The sequence below is a fragment of the Lissotriton vulgaris genome, chromosome 4_1 (assembly GCF_964263255.1).
Source record: "Lissotriton vulgaris chromosome 4_1, aLisVul1.2, whole genome shotgun sequence".
NCBI lineage: Eukaryota > Metazoa > Chordata > Amphibia > Caudata > Salamandridae > Lissotriton > Lissotriton vulgaris.
Window position 1 is genome coordinate 798,476,051 of NC_141691.1, and position 6,882 is coordinate 798,482,932.

The following is a 6,882-nucleotide window of genomic DNA, read 5'->3' on the forward strand; positions in this document are numbered from 1 at the left end:
CGAGTGGGATTGGGATGCCCAGACGTGGGTCCCTGTGCTCTTCATGCCATTGGAGTCAAGCTAGCCTGGGTGATGAGGGTTGAAACCCTGAAACCGGTCCCAGGATGCTCTTTTCCGGTCCATGTAGGACCTCACATGGCAGTTCGGGCTAAACTGTTCCCATTGGGAGCAGTGTCAAAAAATCTATGGATTTAGGACCAGATCTATGTACCGTGGTGAATGGTTCAACTTTTCTTTTTGCATTTATAAAGATGGTCATCTTACAAAAAAATACTTTACCTTTTTAACAAGGTTCGCTACTAGTGATTCATCAGCTTTTTAAAACACTCATATCACATATGACAACCTCCGACTGGCCCAGCAAAGAAACTCAGGTTCAGTGACAGACACTACGTTTACCTTGTACACAAGGTGGACTGGCAAAACCGCACTTTGAGCTTAATTACCATTGCACTCCAGCACACTTTGCACACTACTGAATCTGACTGCCCCCTACCTGGCACACATAGCAATTAAACATGACATAGCACACCAAGTCCTGCGCTGCAGCCAAGTGAAGATAGAGTTTGTGGCAGGCAAACAGTTGGCATGGAAGGAGATTCATATATGGCTGTGTTGTCCAATACTCTATCCCCTGAATAATCCTTGCATAATTTCCCTTTAATACTGCTGACTAAATATGAAGTTGTCCTACAGAGGTTGACTATATGGGCAATCTACTCACTGTGTGAGCTATTTCCTACCGGCCTATCCCTAGGTTGCCCAGCACTTGCAAACACAGCTGATTGTTAGCATATTGACAGATTCACCTACTTTTGCCTTTGGGCATTGTGCAGGGAGCACTACTCTAAGTTTCCTGAGGAGCTTCAGCAGCCAAGGCATTGACCAGGTTCTTAAATGCAGTCAGCTAGATAACTGGTAGTCAAACTCTACTGCTCCAGGCAGGCCAAGGCCTCAACACTGATGCTTATTACCAAGGTACTCTGGGATGTGAGCCTGGGAGATGTAATTATGGATAAAGAGTGATCTTACTGTTGTAACTACATCAGGAAGCTATGTCCTAAAATATATTTACACAAGACATACCATACCCTCCTCATACTCAGGGGTGGCTCCTCCATAATGGCAGAGAAGCATCGCCCGACTGGTCAGAATCAAACAGCGAAAAATAAAATGATGATATAATTTCATTCTGCTCACTGACGAGGCCAAGGAGCCTCGGGCATGGCGGGGCGAGCCATGGAAGGGAGGAGGAGTGGTGGCACTGTAAAGTGCGCTTGTCGGTTTGGTCGGCCGTATTAGGCTGGCCAAACAGACATGCACCCTTAGGCTTCTCCAATCCAGCTGTGGTGACAGCCAGGTTGGATAAAAGCCACAGGCTCCCTGTGCCTGAGCGAGCGTTGGACCAGCCCATTCAGGCAAATCCCCATGCTGCTCTCATGCTTGGTATGGGATGAAAGCAGCATCTGGATTGGGTGGGGAGCCTATGCTTTATGCCCCAATGATTGCTGGGAGGAGGGAGGCACAGAGAGGGCCGGAAGTGTCAGAATTGGAGGCACGACATGTACGTTTTTTAAATTATTATTCCCCTAATCTCCTCCCCACTTTAGTTTTGCGGCGACCACCACTGTTTAAACTGTTTACTCATAAATTACGGCCCTATTATGGTGTGTAAGATATAATGCACCTGAAGTTGGCTTCTTGCACCTGACCTGAGCATGCCCACAGATTGCTAGGTACAGGGACAGAGTACTTCATGTTCTAGGGATTTTACTATGAACACGCCATGGACCATGTGATGGTTCACATTGATGGCACTGCTGTTGATAAAGAAGCTTGTCTCATGGGTTCGGGGGTAGGGATCACAAACCTACGGTGAGGAACTGGTTGCATGATATGATATACTACAACGAGAAACTGGAACTCCACTATTCCACTATTCTCCAGGGACTCCGACCCAAGAACATCTTGGGCCCATTGAAAGCATACATGTTATCTCATGATATCAACAGCATTGAAAAGGGTTAAAGATTTGACCAAACATGGGAAAAGGGGGTTGAATGGGGGCATGATGGGAATGTGTATACACACTGATTACTAGACAAGAGTTCCATATGGAATAGTACCTAAGCACCATCCATTTTGGCTGAGATTTATCCCACTGTGCTTTGGAGGTGCAATCCAGATGTGCAAAAAAGATGTTCTGAGAAAGAGGAATACTGCCGGACTGCTAGTGTACTAAATGATAGGCTGTTCCATGTGTTACGGTACAGTCATTTACTGCAGGCAAGTGCACTGCTTTGTATAGTGTTGATATAACATGAAAGCTAATTGAAAAGTAAATTAAAATATAAAAATGACAGTAATTTAAATATGGCAAGTCTTGAAATGGATTTAACTAACAGTGACGCAAATAAGGCTGTTTGAAATGAATATACTGAATGCACTGGATAAGGATGTGAAGGAATTGGATACGGTGAAGTGTGTGTGTAACACATACCGAAAAGCACATGGCACTGACAGCCAGTCACAGTGGGGATCAATGCAAGTTGTAGAGCTCACTTTGGACACTGATCAGTGCAGCTCAGCAAGAGGAGGAGTTTTGGACAAGAGCAAGTTAACTACATGTGCAGTAACAGGCAGCACACAGTTCTGTTACACCTTTCCCTGCTGTGTTAATATAAACAACGGTGGACTTATAATTCTACACCTCATGCTAGTTCCAGTGGGTAATGTTCCTGAGTAATCAACTCCAGCGCCAGTTGTTGCGTGACGCCTCTGTGTTCCAGATCCAAAATTGCTTTCAATGATATGGGGGTGCGCCAGGTAATGAAGTCCAGTAGCCAATGTGTAGTATCAAAAAAAAGATCTTTATTTCAAATTCACAAATTAATTCTATATTACGAAAGGCGCAGCCAACGCATTTCATTTCCTCAAGGGGAACTTCATCAAGGCTTCTGTGTTGGTTCCTGAAGCGTAAAAAGGCTCAATCGTTCGATGTGTGGGTGCAGTCCAGTGTACTGTTCTTGAAATCTCCAATGCGTTTACCGGCTTGGTGTAGCCTGCATATAGGCACCTTATATGTCAACAGGAAATGCTCAAGGGTTCAACAAGTCAGTAGGTTCTTGCCCAGTGTATTGCGCTGGGACTCTCCGGAGTGTATACAGGCAAAATAGGGCTTGCCTAAGGAGACCGTTAGACAGGTTAGTCTGGTCGACACTCCGTTATTTGGGTTTCAGGGCCGTCAATTGAATGGTTGTGCAGATTGATGCTGGGGTGGCACTGAGTGGTGCTGTGGATGTGCTGAGTGGTGCTGTGGTGATGGTGAGTGGGGCTGTGGTGGTGCTGAGTGATACTGGGATGGTGCTGAGTGATGCTGTGGTGGCGCTGAGTGGTGCTGTGGTGGTGCTGAGTGATGCTGTGGTGGTGCTGAGTGATGCTGTGGTGATGCTTAGTGGTGCTGTGGTGGTGCTGAGTGATAATGTGGTGGTGCTGAGTGATAATGTGGGGGTACAAAAGGGGGTGGTAATGGACGGAGCATCTGAACCAATCAAACACTCACACCCAGTCAAAAGATCTGGGTTTAATCCATCACCGTTCTTTAGCCCATTCTGCCACCCCAGTTCAGACATGGCTATATGTAAATCAGTCTGACCCTGTGCCTCATGGGAACAGTCCAGCCCGAACTGCCAAGCCATGCCTTCCCTGGACCGGAAACAAGCTTCCGAGGACCGGTTTCTGGCATTCCAGCTGTCTTCAGCCCGGCTTGCTTGAATCCAGTGGCAAAGTGAGCAAGGGACTCACGTCTGAGCATACCCTGCCGCACTTATGGCGGCCAAAAGCGGTACAAAAGGGGGTGGTAATGGACGGAGCAACTGAACCAATCAAACACTCACACCCAGTCAAAAGATCTGGGTTTAATCCATCACTGTTCTTTAGCCCACTCTGCCACCCCAGTTCAGACATGGCTATATGCAAATCAGTCTGACTCTGTGCCTCATGGGAACAGTCCAGCCCAAACTGCCAAGCCATGCCTTCCCTGGACCGGAAACAAGCTTCCGAGGACCGGTTTCTGGCATTACAGCCGTCTTCAGCCCGGCTTGCTTGAATCCAGTGGCAAAGTGAGCAAGGGACTCATGTCTGAGCATACCCTGCCACACTTATGGCGGCCAAAAGCGGTACAAAAGGGGGTGGTAATGGACGGAGCATCTGAACCAATCAAACACTCACATCCAGTCAAAAGATCTGGGTTTAATCCATCACCATTCTTTAGCCCACTCTGCCACCCCAGTTCAGAGTGATAATGTGGTGGCACTGAGTGATGCTGTGGTGGCGCTGAGTGGTGCTGTGGTGGTGCTGAGTGATAATGTGGTGGTGCTGAGTGATAATGTGGTGGTGCTGAGTGATGCTGGGGTAGCGCTGAGTGATGATGTGGTGATGCAGAGGGCAGAAAGGCACAAAAAGCAGTCTAACAAAGGGCAGAAGGGCAAAAAAATAAGGGAAAAACGAGTCTAACAGAGGCCAGAAGGGCACAAAAAAACAGTCTAACAGAGGACAGAAGGGCAGAAAAACAAGGGAAAAACGAGTCTAACAGAGGGCAGAAGGGCACACAAAACTAGTCTAACGGGGCAGAAAGGCATAAAAACAAGTCTAACAGAGGGCAGAAGGGCACAAAAAATGAGTCTAACAGAGGGCAGAAGGGCACAAAAACAAGGGAATAACAGAGGACAGAAGGGCACAAAAAACGAGTCTAACAGAGGGCAGAAGGGCAGAAAAACAAGGGAAAATTGAGTCTAATAGACGGCAGAAGGGCACAAAAACTAGTCTAACAGGGGGCAGAAGGGCAGAAAAACAAGGGAAAAACGAGTCTAACAGAGGGCAGAAGGGCAGAAGAACAAGGGAAAAACAAGTCTAATAGAGGCCAGAAGGGCACAAAAAACGAGTCTAACAGTGGGCAGAATGAATCCCGCCCTGCGTGTTTGTCCACAAAGATGCCACTTTTTTGTGCAATACCTCTACTCAACTGGAGTACTTTCTACTGTCTAATCAGTAAGTGCTCCCTCGTTGGCTAAATGTATAGGGGCAGATTTACAATAACTGATGCATCCCCAGGGTTGCGCCAGTTATTGTGCGCCGCAGCTCCGCAACCCATGGTGCGCCGCATTTACAATGCGGCGCACCATGTGACAAAAACAGCACAGATGCATCACGCATCTGTGCCGTAACAGCAGCGCATTGCTGGAGCTGTGTCGAGCTTGCGACGCAGCTCCAGCAATGCTCTGGGGCCCTATCTCCCGAATGCTGCATCAAGCCTTGCGCCTGCTTCAAGCAGGCGCAGGGTTTTGACGCAGCATTGGCCTAAAAGTGACTGAGTGAATTCTTGTAGATTTCACTCAGCCACTTTTAGGAGGCGTTCCTGCGCAGGGCTTTACAACGTGACGCATCTCTCAGATGTATCACGTTGTTTATACCGAGCACCATGGCGCATATTTTGTGCTGCCGCTGCGTCACAAAAGGTCTCAGTAGAGGGTGGGAGTGGTGAACCAGAGGGTGGCAGTGATGAACCAGAGGGTCACAGTGAAGAACCAGAGGGTGGCAGGGGTGAACCAGAGGGTGGCAGTGCTGAACCAGAGGGTGGCAGTGCTGAACCAGAGGGTGGCAGGGGTGAACCAGAGGGTGGCAGTGATGAACCAGATGGTGGCAGGGGTGAACCAGAGGGTAGCAGTGGTGAACCAGAGGGTGGTATTGGTGAACCAGAGGGTGGCAGTGGTTAACCAGAGAGTCGCAGTGGTGACCCAGAGGGTGGCAGTGCTGAACCAGAGAGTGCAGTGGTGAACCAGAGGGTGACAATGCTGTACCAGAGGGTAGCAGGGGTGCACCAGAGGGTGCTGTGATGAACCATAGGGTGGCAGTGATGAACCAGAGGGTGGCAGTTGTAAACTAGAGGGTGGCAGTGGTGAACCAGAGGGTGACAGTGCTGTACCAGAGGGTGGCAGGGGTGAACCGGAGGTGCTGTGATGAACCAGAGGGTGGCAGTCGTGAACCAGATGGTGGCAGTGGTGAACCAGAGGGTGATAGTGCTGTACCAGAGGGTGGCAGGGGTGAACCAGAGGGTGCTGTGATGAACCAGAGGGTGGCAGTGGTGAACCAGAGGGTGGCAGGGGTGAACCAGAGGGTGGCAGTGGTGAACCAGAGGGTGGCAGTGCTGAACCAGAGGGTGACAGTGGTTAACCAGAGGGTGGCAGTGGTGAACCAGAGGTGCTGTGATGAACCAGAGGGTGGCAGTCGTGAACCAGAGGGTGGCAGTGGTGAACCAGAGGGTGACAGTGCCGAACCAGAAGGTGGTAGGGGTGAACCAGAGAGTGGCAGTGCTGATTCAGAGGGTGGCAGTGGTGAACCAGAGGGTGGCAGGAGTGAACCAGAGGGTGGCAGTGGTGAACCAGAGGGTGGCAGTGATGAACCATAGGGTGGCAGTGGTGAACCAGAGGGTGCTGTGCCCATACACGACCGCATGGGTAACTTCGACATGCAAGCGGCCCGCGAACACGCAAAAAGCCCCGCGAACACACAAAAACACAGCGAACACGCAAAAAACCCAGCGAACACGCAAAAAACAAAAATCCGCAGATTCGCACGAATTTGTGGATTTTGCGGATTGCGAATACGATTTGGTGCGAATTCGCGGAATGCGAATTCGCAAATTTTGCCCATACTTAATTTGCAGGAGCCCATTGCCTCCTGGGGGGAGGCCTGACATCTGCGTACTGCTTCTTCCCTGGACCTGGACCCTCTCCGACTAAATAGGACATTGTAGCCCACATCCGATCTCTTGCAGGGGACAGAGAGGAGTTCGATGGGCGGCCCTTAACATCGTGGCCTGCG